This window comes from Neopsephotus bourkii, unplaced genomic scaffold (genome assembly GCF_033783945.1).
Source record: "Neopsephotus bourkii isolate Nb327-2 ecotype Australia unplaced genomic scaffold, CSIRO-AGI_Nbou_v1 NB_1634, whole genome shotgun sequence".
Taxonomy (NCBI): domain Eukaryota; kingdom Metazoa; phylum Chordata; class Aves; order Psittaciformes; family Psittacidae; genus Neopsephotus; species Neopsephotus bourkii.
Genome location: NW_026902109.1, coordinates 3,449,940 through 3,466,732, shown reverse-complemented (window position 1 = coordinate 3,466,732; position 16,793 = coordinate 3,449,940). Strand labels below are relative to the sequence as shown.

Here is a 16,793-nt window from a genome sequence, read left to right as displayed (position 1 = left end):
CTCAAAATGCCCATTTCTCCAGCTGGATTGAACATTGTCCTTGCAACGGTGAGTCACCTCTGGAAGTGCAATACTCCAATAATGGGATCCAAAGAGGGAAACGAGCTGCATTGCCAGAAAAAGAGACTTATTTACCCAAAATAAGGGGGTTGCTATTGGTGTCCAGCATGTGGCACCCTGCACTTTGCAGGAGGTGAGCATCAATTATCCCAGCGCATCTAGAGAAGGAAACATCAAATATGTTTAGCAGGCAGTCTGGCCAAGCATCATCAAGAGGGGAAGATGAAGGTGTCAGACATAGCAGGAGCCCAGCTGATATTGTGTTCTCACTCTTTTTTTTTTTTTTTTCTGCATTAATTAAAAAAATAACACTTTCCTGAGGACAAACCAGCTAAGTTCACTTTGGAATCACATCACCAGCAGCATAAAACAAACAGGGACAGCCTGCAGAATCGTTAGATCTGAACTGTGTCCAAATCCGAGTACCACAATGTATCAATAGTCTGTCTATAGAGAAGAGCCTGCCTGTAGAGCACCCCAACCTGCAGGATGCCATACCAGGTGCCAGGAGACTAAGACTGCTCTGATACCACCATGGCATAAGAAGTTCCCTGAAGTGGTTCTTCTCCAGAGTTTGCCTATCCTTTCCTCATTGTCAGAGGTATTTAACCTGCAACATTCACATCTAAGTGAACACCTTAGCTTAGAGTTGCCCATTCTCTCTCCTCTCTGCCCTTTTGAATCTTTTCAAGATGCCACAGCCCACCCCCATCAGTAGGACTTGCTCCATGCATAGCTGATTGTATGCCTGCTGTCCTGCATGTGTGGACATGAACAGTGGTACACCATGAAAAAGGTGCTTATATTCTGGTGCATGGATGCTTTTGGCACATATAAGAGCAGGGAGACCTCCCATGCCTCTCCGTGCCCACATTCCCACAGCCTTGGGCAACATGGCTGAAGCAGGGATTGTACCAGTCAGCCTCATTTAGCTTCTAGCCTGCAGCCCAAACACCCTTGTCTCAAGTTTGGCTTTTTGCCTGGCTGCTTTTTTTTCCCCTAGAAATCAAGTAGATGAAGAGTGCTTGGTTAACAGCTGATTTCCCTGTTCTCTTAAATCGGCAACATTAAATGCTTTCTTCCTGACGGCTGCTTCATAAAGGACTCATAGGTTTTTACACATGTATTCCTTTAAAAAGGAATGCGTTATCTATTATAAAAGATGTGGTTTCATGGATAAAATCCTCAGCAAAGCTCCATCTCCTGACCTGCGCTCCACTGATTTTCTCAACAAGCCAGGGCTACAGAAACCCACCTGAGCAGAATCAGAGGTTTTGGCAAACTCCAATCTTACTGTGCAGCCTCTGAGACTTCTACAACTCACCTTGGAAACATGGGATTTCTGATGGTGAGATGCTTTCATCCAGACGGTGCAGTCCTTTCCTCCTTGGAAAGATTATAGCTGCTCAGAAACCAGCATTTTTTGGAGCTTTAAGTCAAAGCATTCTTGGGTTTGAGTGCTGTAGGAAAGGAAATATGACATGCACAGCCCTTTTAATATGTGTTAGCCAAATAAATGTTCCTATTTCAAGGCAGGTGAAGCAGTAATAAATATCAGGTAGGAGAACTGAGCCCAATGTACCTTTTCATTTGGATGCATGGTATTTTTTTATTATTATTAAATAAAAATTCACTCTCCAGAAATGCAGCCCAGACCTGTTAGCTCAGGCCAGCTCTTGTTAAAACGATTATTAATGGTAGTGTACCTCTTCATAATGGGAATGAATGGTCCAGCCACCTTTCAGTTCCACACGTACTACTGACTTATTCTTTCAGCCTCCTCTTGGTCGCAATATTCCCCCCACAGTCTTTCCCTCCAGCCCTTGAAGATCTGCATGCGGGCAATCCATCTTGTGACTTTTAATGCTTATTTTCCTAACCAGATAAAAATAAACCATTCAATTTGGATGAAAATACAGGATGTAGCACCAAGACCACCAAGGGAGACAGGGTGGAAGGGGAGAAGGAAGAAGAATCTTTTCTCCCTTTTCCATTTATTTCAAACACAAATGCATAATCTATCTATTTAACAGTCCTTCCCCTCCCAGATAAATAATTTCCTTGCCATGGTGGACCAGGGGATGACAAGAGGAAGATCGTAACTCATGGAAAGGAGGAAAAGGCAGAAAAGGCAGAGATTTCCCAGCACTCGGGGAGTTTCTCAAAGTGCACTGTGTAAAACCCCAGAGGACTTTCTACTATAGCAAAGGCAATTTTGGTATAGCAAAGTCTTGCAAAAGCAATTTTTAAAGCAAAGGCTGCTCCAGACCCCTTTACCTGGCTCTTCCCATGGGAATCCGTAGGGCCAGCAGGAAGCGCATGCCCTGGATGTCCAGGAGAGCAGGGAAAGGGGTGGGAAGGAGGGAGAAGGGGGGTCCACACCTTTGCTCTTGCCTCTGCATGGAAAGGAAGGGTTACTGTGTTTTCACGCCTGCTTAATCACTTGTAATCCTGCAGGAGCAGGCTGCCAGGGATGGGCAAGTGTGCCAAACCATGCCAGGATGAGTACAGGTTTGGTGATACAAGTTCTGGCTGCCAGCACAGGGTTCTTCCCCCGCCAGCTGCTCCAGACTGGATCTGGGTATTTCATATACTGGAAACACTGATGGCTTCAAACATTGGCCTCTGTCTCTAGACAGCTTCTGGCAGCATTAGTCATGCAGGCAGTTGAAAGCACAGGCTCTTGAGCAAGCCCCAAGCTCCTCTCAGGTCGCTGTAAAGCAACCGCTAATCGAGGGCTTACATGCTGCTGCAGCCAACTAAAATAGAGAAAACAGGCAGGTGCATTTTGATGCATCAGGATAAATAAACCTGGCTGGAGCTGGCCATTGATTGTTTTGAAAATTAGTCAGCAATATTGGAGCTCCTGAAACCATCTCAAGGGGTTAAAAACCCCCACACAACAATTCCCCCCAAAATCACAAGCTCTTTCAGACCTCCCAAAAGTGAAAGCCCAAACAGCACACATCCCACCAAGATTCCATTTGGTACCACAAGTGGGTATCGTGTATCAGAAATGTCCCAAATATCACAAGGTGCTCTCATGATACCCCACAAGCATTGCCACCACACATTTTTGAAACATCTCACACCTATGTGCTGCAGATCCCCCCACCCCCACCAACTTCTGACATGCACCCCAGAGCTATTCTCCAAAGCCTTCAGCACTTCCCACCGTTAAGAGGATGTTGAAGAGGAAGTGTGTTTGTACTGATTCACCAAAGCATGTGGGTTAAAACCAGGTTTTGGCAGAAGAGCACTCATGCAGTGGCAGGGGCAGAAGAAACACTGTGGCATGCAGCTCTGGGACGAGGCTTGCAGGGACAACCCTGAAACCACTGGAGTAGCTATATGGTACTGCTGGATGAGGCCAAAATATCCAAGGGGAGTACGGGTTAACCTCTCTACTCTCCCACATTATACTGCTGAGAATTTCAGCTGGAATTTTTCAAGGCCGGTTTCTGAACGTTTTCTGTTTAGTTGCTTTCCTAAAAAAAAATTCCAAACTCCAGCCAACCAGATAAAGATTCCAGTCCCCTGCCTACTGGCTCAGTCTCCACCTGCAACGTGGCGAGCATGAATGGAGAGACATTTGCCTACATGTATGTAAAAGTGATTGCAGGCAGAAGCCTGGGGGATTTGTTTCGGAACAATGTTGTAATGAGCCCAAGGATTATCTGCTGGCCAGATACAGGTCTTTTTCCCCAAGGGGTGGCAGCTATAAATTAGATAGTCACAACACATTATTTCCAATGAGTTAACTCCCAACGCTGCACCTCCGCCCCACCAAGGAGGGCGACAGCACAAATTGAACCATCCCCAGCAGATGCGCCCCAAATCAAAGATGTTTCGGGTGAAGAAAGGGGCCGGGGGGGATTCGTAATGGCCCAAAGTGGTGGAAATTCATTACTCTGATAAGGCCCTGGGTGTTCTTGGTTTGAGCTTCAGCCATGGACAGTCCCTAGAGAAATTTCGCCATATTCAAGCTAATCTTCTTATAAACATTGTTGTGGGTTTTTTTCATTTTACCCGACATGTGTCAAGCAGGCCTACTAAGCCTATTACATCTCCAGGGAGGCTGGTGTTTTCTCGTTTTCCAACATGGCCCCTCCTCCCCCCATTTGAACACTGTTTGTCTCCTTTTTAGCTCCTCTGGACATTTCTCTAACACTGCAGACAAACAAACACATACTTTTTATAATTAGCATTGAGAAACAAACCTCGGTGGGTTTGCAGGCTCAGGTGAGATAAACAGCAAGGTTCCTGCTACGTATCCAAAATCTTTTGGAGCTTGTAGGCTTCAGATATGAGCTATAAAACTTGCTGGACAATCCCTTCTTGCAGCGTTCACTTATTTTTCTTTCCAACAAACCCTTAAAATACATAAACAGTTAACTAGGCATTTTTCTGTGCTTCTCTGGTACAAAATAGATCAAGCTATTGAAAAAGACCCATTGAGTATTGCCTTTAATTGTATTATTCCCTCTGAATTAACAAGCATAAATAGGCAGGGATTACACCCCTCAGCAGGATGGTTCTAAATTATGTGAATACGAACCTGTCTTTGAGCTTCAGATTGAGGGATATGCATTGAGGAAGGGACATCTTCCCTGAGACCTCTCTCCCTACTCTGCTGGAAAGCTTGTAGGAAGCCAATAGAAAGGAGGAAAAGGAGGAGAAAACAAACAAGTACACAAACAAACAAACAAAATCCAAACTAACAACAAAAAAACAAACACCAAAACCCACTTGTGCTGTAAATGACCATTTTCTGGAGGAAGCATTGAGTTCTCGCCACTCGATGGGAGACTAGAAATACCCAAGGAGCAAGAAACATTCACGCACGTACATGCACACACACCAACACGTACACTCTGGAGACTACACTACAGAAAATCAATCCAAGCTTATCAGCCTGCCACAGAGTCAGGACAATTAAACATTTCCCTCTCTGCCTTTATATATTGGATTTAAGTTTTGCAGTCGTTTTCACCTGTGGATGGAAAGAAAGAAGCATCTGAGCCAGCATCTCCTATGGAGAGTTATCTCTGATACAAGCAGCAGCCAAAATTATTTTCATGGCTCACTGCTGCCTTCTCTGCCCTTAAAAACAGAACAAAAACAGAACACTTGCCTTTAGTTTCCTAGCTATGGACCAAAAAAAAGGAGCGTAGTGTGCATTCAACATCAGTTTCTTTGCTTGAACCTCTCTTTGTGCATAGACTTCTGCATGCATGGGAAAAGTCCTTTCCTAAATGCTGAGCTTTGTCATCTGGCACAGTGTAAAACTTGTTGGAGGAGGCCAGCAGAAACCAGAAATGGGGCCCAAGTGGCAAAACTGAGCCTGAGCTGGCCCCAGGTCTGCGCACAGGTTGGGACAATGTCCTACAAAACCAATCTATAAAAGCACTAGCTCTTAATTCCACTGGAGCCAAAGGGTGTTTGAAGCCCCAGAGGAGTCTCAATCCAGCATCTATACATATCCTCCTATTTTTTTGCCTGGTTTTTATTGAAAACCAGTTACTCCAGCTCTAAGTCATTGGAAGAATGAAAAAGCACCAAGATTAATCAAATAATTCATAAACTAAATAACTGACAAGCCAGTAACGTTCTTCCCAGTGACTGCCCAACCACCTCCACATGCAGGTTCAGGTGGATCGCCTAGGAGCTCTGCATGTCACAAAGCCTTTGGGAAGGACATCAGCACCCCCAAACCCCTGGCTCCTAACTTCACACCCTACAAGCATCCTCCATCTTCTGGGAATCCAGGTTTGAAGCAGCAGCTTATTTTTCATTTATTCTTTTAAATCTCCCCCAGTCAAAATGGTCAGAGTAGATAATTTGGGATTAGATCCCTTTGAAGCCAACTGAAAGAGTTTTAACTTCAGCGAGCATCTGAGCAGGGACCCCAGGCCTCCTCATACCTGATCTGCAGGCATCGCCAGGGATTTGGGCAACTCAGGCTCCATCCACGTGGGCATATTTTAAAGCCATTGGGTCCAAACCTTGCCTTGGCAAGAGATCAAGCACAGCAGATTTGCCTACAAGCCTCCTGTTTTATCACACGTTAGCCCTGTCCAGATGTCAGGCACTATCCCTCTGTTAACAATCCCCTTCTTCTTTTATCTCCCCATTAAATTGCTGACAAGACCTTTCTGGCGGCCTTTTCAAAAGCAGAGGAGATCAAAAAATCAACAGAATATTTCAAAAGCAAAAGTCCTTAGGGAAAATAATAAGAAAAAGAACACAAAATAAGAGGGAGAAAGAGCCTGCAATGCTGTTATAGTGCACAGAGCCAAAAGCAAGAGACTGGTTTTTCAAGCACTTTAACTCACTCCTGATAGGCAAGATGCTGGGGATGGCTTTCCTTTTCATGGAGCTGCTTGCACGAGCATTACTGGTACCTCTAGCCTTGCCCTTGCAAACACATGTGCTGTGCTCAGTGCTGCAGACAGCAGTAGAAAGGCACATCTGGTTGCAGCCACAACAAAACCCTACCATGGCATCCTGGCCTTGTCACATACTGACAGCAAAGCTCCTGCTGGAATGGTGAAGCCCAGCAGCATGCTTCACAAGGTGCAAGGATCTCTCTGCAGGAAGCTACCTTCTCTTTGAAGACAGCAGCCAGCACAGAGGAGGAAAAAATGGGAGGAATGGGGCGGGGAGGGTGGAATACCTTTCCCATCCATGCAGAGAAGAGATGTTCCTTTTGATGGGCAGGTGAAGGCAATTTATCTCCCTGCCTAGTCGACTTTACCTTTACTGCCACTACTCCACAGCGTTCCAACAAAGCCGTAGAAGAGCTTTAGATTTATTGCCAGCTTTCAAAGAACAGAGGTGATGCAGGAAGGTGACTCTGAGCAGCTGACAGCAGCAAGCAGAGAGCACCAGATGAGAAAATAAATATATAACTATTCCTAGCTTTTGCTGACATGGCCAACACTATGTCAGCACTGGCAGTCCACATGCTCCAGGAGAAAAATGCAGCCAAAGAAAGCAGTAACCTCAAGCAAACCCAGTCTTTATTTCATTTTTCTACCTGGCTGATCATATTTGATCCTCTATTTAACTGGTGGCAGAAAGCTGCTGGAACAAAAAGCATTAGAGTTGGGTTCTTCCCCCCCAACTTTGTATTTTTTTCCCCTTCTCCTTCTCTTAAAGATTTTTCATCGGATTCAGAGTTGGCCAAATTCTGCCAGCTCCTCTGGCTAATGTGCATTCTGGTTGCAAAGAGCTCTTTGCTTCAGCAAAACCTAAATTGTTGCTGAGGAAAAAGACACCTAAACTCATTGCACTAATAAAAAAATAGCGGGCAGAGGAGAGCAACAGCAGATAAATCCCCATTTCAGCATGCAAAGAAGGACACCTCGGCACAAACAGAGGCACTTGTTATTCACTCCTCATAATTTGTTATTTATTATCCCACTCCTTCCAAAATTGCAGGAATCTAATCAGTGCAGAAGCAACAGTGGATAATTTCAGTGATCAGTCACACACTACCAATAAGGAATAATAAACAGCTGGAGTGACCACTTGAGGTGATCCATGAGCTAGCGATGGCTAGCACAAGCTGTTCAGTGACCACTTCTGTGCCATGAATAGGATCTCAGGCTGAACACAGCCCATCCTTAACACCAAACCTTTAGCAATCCCATCAATGCCTGTGGATTACTTTACATACTCATGGTATAACCATGTGCTTCTGGATCAGAGCTGAGGTTCATGGTATGCCTGCCACCGTGTCGCTTAGGAGACGAGAAGAAAATGTGTAAATATAAAAGAACTCTCCTGCACCCTAGAATGACATAAAAAAATCATTCTAAGATAATGTTTCCTTGTCTAAGAATAAAGTAAATCACTATATCACAAGATGATGTTATTTCATCTTATTGGCTTTCTTGCAACCCCCTTATACAACCCAAGCTTCTCTTGTGTCATTGCAAACCCATCCAAAGAAACCTGGAAGTTAAGAACCCTGGAAGTTAAGAACCCCATTGCACAACTGGGAAACAACAGCAGAGCCCTGCCAGCAGAAGCAGCAAGAGGAGCAGCTAGACAAAATCTGATGGGAAAGAGGTACAGACATCAACTTCTGCTCTAATATGCTTTTATAAATAAGTGGTACTGAGTTACTGAGAGATAAGGGGCCAAGTGTTCTGGCCCCCTGCTCCGCTAACGTCTGTGTCTCCTGTAAGGGCCTGCCTGGTTCTCATCTGTGGGAACATAGTGTACAGTTGCAGCTTCACCTGCAGCTTCACAATGGCAATGCTTTGTCCCCCCAAAATGCAGTGTCACATTACCTGACACATTACCTGCCAGGTGTGCTCTTGGTCGTCTTCCCTTTTTCTCTGGAGCTGATGGACTATATGTATATGCACATATATGTATTTCCTCCTTTGCTTTTGTTTGTCTTCTTTAAGGTCTACCTGAGCTGCTATGTATCTGCTGCTTCCAGTGCATGGCATGGCACAACAAATCTTAATAAATACAGTATCATTTAATTCCCTAAGTGAAATAGGGTGAGACTACTGATAGAGGCCCACAGCTTTCCCATCTGGCCATTGTCCCTGCAACTGTGACTGGCACCTGGCATTTTCTCAACTGGTCCCTCAGGTGGCTGCTAGTGCCCAGGCATCTCACCTGATACCCCAGGCTGACTTGGGGTGGTCTCCCACAGTGCTGGGCTCTTGCTCTTGCTGGGCTGGTCCTTGTGCCTTCCAGGGCACTGTGGCTGAAGGGTTTACTGTTGTCTCAGGACCATGTAGGTTTCTTCCAGTCCCTCCTGGGATCATCTCTGTCATCTTTAATGATCCTCTTGTCTTACACATCTGACCTCTGCAGGACCCGATTGATCCTTGCACCATTTACACCAGTGCAGGAAGAGTGGGGAAAATTCTGGCTTTTGCCCCCCTCAGAAAGCTGGAATTAGCCTGTAATGTCTTTTCTGGCAAGTCCTGCACCGAGTTAGGGTTTTGTATCTCAAGCCTTGGAGAATCAAATGCCTCCCCTAGTGAAAATAGTATCAGTAAGCAAAGACCAAAGAAGCTAGTGGAACTTGATAGTGCCACCAATCCAAGGGAGCCTCCATGACCTCCTCCCCATGGGACCAGCAGGGCTCTCTTGGATCCACAGGGGCCAACCTGCCACCAATTTATTGTGGGGGCACCTCTTCTATGTGGGGACGCAGGTCTTTGGGTGTCCCTGGAGCAGCCGAGAAACAGAAATTTGGGTGAAAGACAGCTGAGATCCCATGCAAGCTTCTGCAGACTATTTGTTTCTGTGTGCAGTGCTGCTGTGTCAGCTCAGGGCAAGCAGCAAAACCACAGGGAATGTGTTTCAACTGAAAATAAAAGGCTGCTTCCACCTCTAATTAACCCAAGGCACATTCAGGTGATACAGTTAGGCTCTCATTAGGCAAGCCACAGCAGAAATTCCTGTGCAGGCTGTGTTTCAGTGTGATCTCCTACTGCAGCTGGCAGCAGGTGTGAAGGGCAGCAGGGAAAGGCAAAGGCAGCTTTTTAGGCTTGGATTACAATATCAAGTTATAAAGAGAATAGACAGGAAAAGGTGAAAAGGGAACGGTTGGAAAAGCCAAGGATGAGGAAACAACTCTCCCTTTGCTCCTGTGGGCAGGAAGGCATCCATCAGAGGCTGACTCACAAGAGAAAGCAAAGTCCCCTCCTTGGAAGTGGCAGCCAGGACGGACCCTTCACCTTATCTCCTTGCAGAGGAGTGACCTGTCCCTGAAGTGAAGTGGGCAGGAAAGAATAATGAGACTGAGTGGAGCTTTTATGGTGGCCAGGGTCAAGAACAAACATCTATCTTGCAAAGGATCCTCTCAAGAGTGACACTGTACTGTCCATCTTCCTTTTTTAAGAAAGGATATTAAAAGCAGCATGAGCTTATGGGTGGCAAAGGATACCTGATGATCCATTGTTATTTACACCACTAATGAACAGCTGAAGAAAACAACAACATCATATTATCCCTTTGCTTGAAAAATATCACAGTTCAGAAACCTGCAGCTGACTGAAGTAGCTCAGTAACAAGCTGAAATCTCTGCCATATGAGGATTTCTCAGATGCAATCCCTTTACACTTGTGGTTAGCATCAAGCTTCTTATTTTTCCCTTTTTCCATTATTCTTTCATTTCTGAGTGGCATAAAGGGGTTCTGTCCTTGACATGCACCTTGAGATAACACCTTGACCATCTCCTGTGGTACCATTATCTCCTGTTAGATCATATGGAAACACTTCGGACTAAAATGTGGCAGCAAATTTAGGCACCGACCTGATAATTAACAAAACCCACAGCCATTGCAAGGGAAAGCAGGTCAGTTATCCTCACACAAGATGTGTAATGTAACATCCTCCCAAGATGTTGGATAAAAGTTCTGCAACACAGGGGGGCAATATTGTCTGACCATCCTCTAAATTTGGGAATGTTTCTAATGAACTTTCAAAAGGAAATGGTTAAAAGTGGCAAGTTTTCTGCTCCAGAAGGACTGAAACGCCCAGTCTTCACAATTGCACTGGCTGAAAGAAAGAAACGCAGGAAGAAAGCTAAACAGGTTTAGATCAAAGAAAAAAACCCAAACAAAACAGCAATCTCACCTAAACCCATATATGCAAAGAGTATGCCATGACTCCTTCCCCCCCACTCTTTTTTCACTTTCATCCTCCTGACCTTCTCTGTTCCAGCCAGGAGGGAATAGGAAAATTCAAAGAAAGCTACTCCTGTGTTATTTTTAGCAGAGACAGAAGAAAAGTGAATGGAAATAATCCATGAAAGCAAACTTTCACCTTCATTTTCAGACCCTGGAGATTTTGATAGCCTTGATAACAATCACAACTTTACCAAAGGCACATAAAATGCTGAGTGATACCAAAAGCATAAACTGAGCCCTTCCTTTCTTCCCACTTCACATTAAAAACCCAGTGAACTATCAGCAGAGACCAAGAGAAACACTTTTTCCCTTGAGCCAGTGAATCGGTGGCTACACAATGGCAGGGAAACCCAGGCTTGGCTGGATTTCAGCACACCGGATAGATACTTAAACAGCCAGAAAGAAAATTCCACTTTACAATTGAACACATTCAAAATGCACACCCATTTTTGAAGGTACTAGTGCCTTGTGGAAGAGGTCTTTCCCAAGAAGGATTAAGAAAAGCTCTTCTGGAAACAGCTACTCCCAACCCCCCATAACTTGAACCAAGTAACATCACAAATGGATTGCAAAACCATCAAAAAACTAATAAAAAAATCCCCATAACAACATCAGAAGAAAAATCCTGACTCCTGAGTAATTAAACCCCACTGAGTCCTTTTTCTCTTCCAAAGGAGAGGCAAACTGCTTAAGAAAAGATTTGTAGAGAAATACCTGGTACTGACTGACCGTATAAGGACTTCCATGCTTCCCTATCTGCCCCAACCCACAAGCAGTAGTGCAAGCAGTCACTGGTACGACACAGACCTCAGCTACATGCTCCAGCTGCATTCTCCTTTGGTCTAGAGACCAAAGGAATTAATTAGAGAAGCTGCACTCCCAAGGTGTTGATAATAAGAACAAAATGACAGCTGATCCCATTAAGTCAATCTTCTCTGTTGGTTACTGCCATCTGATGTTTCCCTTTTCCCTACCACTCACTACTGCATGTTTGCACTCCTCTTCTTGGGCTACTCATAGTTCTTATGGTCTCTGAGGAAGGCAGAAAGGTGTGGGGGACTGAAACATTATGGTGCAGGCTATGCTGGGATGTTGTCTGCTCTGCTGGGCATCAGTGCGCGGGGCATAACACCACTCCACTGTATGCTAGATGTGCCATGGAGCAGAATTTTGATGGATTTCCCAGCCAAGGCATGCTATCATGCTGCACCCCAACTGGCTCACAAACAAGCCATCACATTGCCAGCTTCGTTTTACTGCTCAGGTTTCCCCAAGCTCCTATAGATTTAAACCCACTTTATTTCTGCTGATCCATCTCAAAGTGACTGCAGCAATGAGACTGATTCACTGGCTGGGCTGTAAAAATCTATCGCTTTCCCAAGCTTTTTCCACCATCAGCTTTTCTTCTGCTACCAAACACCTCCTTTTCCCTCTGTGGCTAAGGCTGCTAAAAGCATTTCTTCCCATGACAGCCATCCCTAGGCTCTCATCCAGCTCAGAAGTGGCAAAACCCCTCCAGCCCTGGGCTGACCCTGGCCCAAGCTGGTGCATCCCCATCTCCTGGTTTCACCTTTGCCCTGTGCACGAGTGCATTGGGTGTAGCCACTGTGCCTGGACTCTGAGCTAGTTATCCTCAGCATGGGGAGATGCAGGATGAGTGGCAATTATGTCTTTGTGGACTGGAGGGAACCCAGCCCTTTGGGGAAATCAGTGCAGGCTATTTTGCCCCTGCCCAAATGGGACTCAACCACGTTTGGCTGGGCTCCCCTGAGCCTCATGTTATGGCCCAGAGGCCCTTAGGGATAATTTTTGCTATTTGGTGTTTTTTATTTGCAATCTGCATCAGCCCAACAGCAAGAAGCCACGCTATGCACCCCAAGTGCTGGAAAACTGTCCTGGGGTGAAAGGAGCCAACCTAGCTGTGTTGAGTGTGTAGTGTATTTCCAGCAGACCCTGGCATGAGCTGTACTAACAGCCTCTCCTAACAGCGTGAAATGGCTGCTCTGGACCAGACTGAAGTCCCTTGGCAGGGGACAGAGACTGAAAACCTCTCTCTTTCCATCAGCCTGGGCAGACATTTTCCTCCAGGTCATCTTCCTGACTCCAGGACATCTTTCGAACAAAGCTTTCATTCCTTGACACCCAGGCAGCCACATAAGGACTTGCATACACCCATCCAGCTCACTTGTTTTTTAAGCACCGCTGATTAGAGGTGATGCTGTTCAGATGCAGCACAGGCAGAGTGGAGGTGAGCAAGTAGGCTTTGCTTTGCTCTGTTACAGGGATGGATTAACTGCAGCCACTGAGGACAATGTGGAGTGATGCTAGGGAAGGAGGTAGAGGGTGGCATTGATAAATGACCCTCACTCAGTGACACACTGCATGCTCACATGGGAGAGCTATCGATTGGTGATGACTACTCAGATCCCCCCCTGCCCCATGTTATTCAGACTTTTTTTAGACTGAAGAGCACAAGCCAGGGGTTATTGATCCTTTGTAACTGATAAGCTACTCACTCATGTTGTTTTAATCAGTATCAGGGGCATTTGGTTGCAGCCAAGGATGGGAGGAGGAGGATGGTGCACAGCTACCTGGCTATGGGGCCAGCCCAGAAAGGAGGTTACCCCACCAGCACCTACTTTTGGGCCAGAACTAGAGCTCCCCAGGGAGCCATGAACTACATCAGGCTGCCCCTGACCAGGAGAAGCCAGGGCAACTGCACCCAGCAAGCAGAGAGACGTTAAAAAAATCCCGCTCTGCTGAGTTCTAAAACATTTTGCTGGATCGAAGAGGCACTGGTAAGTGTTGTCATGGCAGGAGATATTTATTGCTGTCTCAGGAAATGTTTCATTATTCTTTGGTAAGTGGTGGCTGTGAATTTCAGCCTGTCTACCCGGCTATAAAGTGGACCATTGGGCAGATTATTTCCAGCAGCTGAACTCTGCCCAGGAAAGAAGCATCAACTCCCAGGTCTCAGGACTATTGTGTCTGTGAAACCCTGCTTGGGCTTTGAGTGCCCCAGATCTGCAGCAGGGAAGAAGAGCCAGATCCTGTATACCTTGTGGGAGGGTAAAAGTAGCCAGGCAGGCTGCAGGGATGCTCCCCATGTATTTTCAATAGAGAAAAAACGCCACAAACACCTTCAGTATGTTCTTTAAATACGATAAAAATAACAATTGAATTGAATTCTGCACTCAGCCAAGTGAAACCATTTCAGAGAAGGCATTTGGGAGCCACTCGGCCTCTGAAATGAGCTCAGCGGGTCTGGACAGAGGTGGAAAATGCAGAAAGCTGAAACTACCAGCTGAATGGGACCATGGGTTCTTGAGAGTGGCACAGGGCAAGTCCTAGTCAGCTGCCAGCAAAGCTCCTTTCGTTTGTTAAACCCTGCAGCCACTCTGCAACAGAATGGGGAGAAACAACCATTTAATCACACACAGCAGCACTTTTTTTCCCCTGTGAAAACATTTAACCACTTTCTGTGTCTATGTAAACTTTCAGCACCTATAATTCCCCATGGCTGTGATTTCTACTTTTTAACTGGGTGCTAAGTAAACAGTTTGCTTTTGTTTCCTGGAACTTCTTGTCGTGGTTTAAACCCAGCCAGACAGCTTTTCACTCACTCCCCCCCTTCTTGCCCTCTCCCTACGGCACCTGCCATGTAAGAGAGGTGATGGGGAACCCTGTGAGGGGCTTGGGTGGTGGTGGGGTGCAGTCAGGGCCTCCCGGTCTCACACTTCTCTAGAAACTGAGAAGAAACTTCTTCTCAGTGAGGGTGACGGAACACTGGAACAGGCTGCCCAGGGAGGTTGTGGAATCTCCTTCTTTGGAGACATTCAAGACCCGCCTGGACACGTTCCTGTGTAACCTTATCTAGGTGTTCCTGCTCCGGCAGGGGATTGGACTAGATGATCTTTTGAGGTCCCTTCCAATCTCTAACCTACTGTGATACTGTGATATTCCCTACACCTAGAAGGAAAGGGATATTATCCAGAGACACCCTGGCAGGCTTGAGATGTGTGCCCATGCAAACCTCATGAAGTTCAACAAGGCCAAATGCAATGTCCTGGAGCTGGGTCATGACAATTCCAAGCACAAATACAGGCTGTGTAGAGACTAGACTGAGAGCAGTCCTGAGGAGAAGGACTTAGGTGTGCTGGTAGTGATAAGACAAGCGGGAATGGCTTTAAACTGAAAGAGAGTACATTTAAACTAGATACTAGGAAGAAATTCCTTGTGGTGAGAAACCAGAACAGTTTGCCCAGAGAAATTATGGAGGCCCAATCCCTGGAAGTGTTCAGGGCCAGAACTAGATCATCTTCCTTGGTCCCTTCCAACTCAAACTATTCTATGATTCTACAATGCTCCTGATACCGAGTGTTTCTTGAACTGAGCAACCATTGCTGATTAATTCTTCAGCTCTAAAATGCAAATGATTTCATTTCTGGCCCTGCCTTTATCAATCCTTGCGTTCAGTGGATAATTTTTTAGGCTTCTTCCCATCCATTTTTTGTGATGGGAAAACTAGTGCTACTCACAAATTATTCAAGGTGGGTTACACCAGACATTCATTAAGCAGCACAGTAACATTTCCCCATTTCACTCTCTCTTACCTCTCTGTAACTCCTATCATTATATTTGGTTTCTGGACTACTGTATGGAGCAAAAGTGTCATTTTGATAGATATTTCTAGCATAACTCTCAGTTCTCCTTCCTGAGCAGTAATAGCCAGTTCAGAGCCCATCACTGTATGTGTAACGTTAGAATGATTTTTCCCCTGTGCGTTGTTTTTCATTTAGTAGCCTTGAATTTCATCTGCCGTTTTATTATCCACTCACTAAGTATCATAAGGTCCTCTTCCCATTCTTGGACATTGGGTGTATTTTAATCTTTCTGGTACTAACTCAGCATTGCCAGCAAATATTGTTATTTCATCTTTTCCCCAGACCTGCTTGGACTCTCCAGATTCAAGAAGATGCAGCTGAACCAATGCACAATGAAATGCATGTCAATGCTATACCCTCAGCAGGTGCATAAGCATCTTCTCAAGGCAGCATCCTCCACAGGGTAGCAGGGTGCAGGTGGTAGTCAAATCTACCACCATGCACATTTGCTTTACAACGTTGTTGAATTTCAGTATAGCTAATAAGCTGAAATGAGAAAAAGTTTCCCTAAAATAAAAAGTCTTTTCCAATGCTTTTAATTTTGTTGTAACTGTGATATTTACCAGCTACTCTGAGAAAAACAAGAAGATATCCTATCCTAACAGAAGAGTTATCAGGGTAAATTGAATACAGCTGGGTGCAAACAGAGATTCAAGATTTAAATGGCTTCTCAGCATGGAAGTGCTGGGGCTTTATATTATTTGTTGTTTGAGTAGCTGGCTCCAGAAGCTGGGTCCATGTCATCCAAAATAATGTTTGGTTGGGTTTTTTGTTTTTAAAATATAAACAGTGGCAATCAGTTCTTTAAAGTGTCAGCCCTCAGCAGGAAAAGGCTGTCCCTGCCAGCACATCTGAAATAAGGTATTCCAGATGTGCTCCAGCTGGTATCCAGCCTGCCTGATGAGAGCCTCTGGTCTGCATGCAACTCCTGGCTTTTTCTGTAGGTATGGACAGAGAAAGGTCCTTTCTACCCAGTGACAGCACCCACAGCAGCCACCAGCATGCCCCAGCAGGAATGGAGCAGTGTAGGGACTGTGTGGCAGCTGGGTATGCAGGGCAAACGGAAAATGATGCACCAGAGGCTCTGCCTTCATTTATGGACCTGCCAAGCTCTCCAGTTCTCTCAGAAACAGCTGTTTTCTAAACCATTGTAGCCAATGGGCCATGGACACCTTACAAAACTGCACATTAAAATGAGCCATGGACGCTCCATTAGCCATTCCTCAAAGCCAGGTGGTAGAAAACAGTTTATTAACTGCTAAAGAATGGTTTCCCTCTATAATGAACCTTTCTCCAGTATTGAAGAAAAGCCATGTCTTACTTTCCTTTTCTAATAAATGGCTTCTTTAGAGTTTAATTAACTTCTCCCTGCTCTTCTTTTGTGGCAAAATGTCACCCTGAC

At 45.4% G+C, this 16,793-nt stretch overlaps 1 long non-coding RNA gene across 1 annotated transcript in view; it reads right to left on the bottom strand.

Annotated features, from left to right (window-relative positions):
• Positions 1-2,420: 2,420 nt before the first annotated feature.
• Positions 2,421-16,793, bottom strand: part of LOC133223261 (uncharacterized) — a 90,881-nt gene continuing 76,508 nt past the window's right edge. The window contains exon 4 of the long non-coding RNA XR_009728507.1: positions 2,421-2,819. This is a non-coding gene — a long non-coding RNA (uncharacterized LOC133223261). The remainder of the gene's footprint in view (positions 2,820-16,793) is intronic.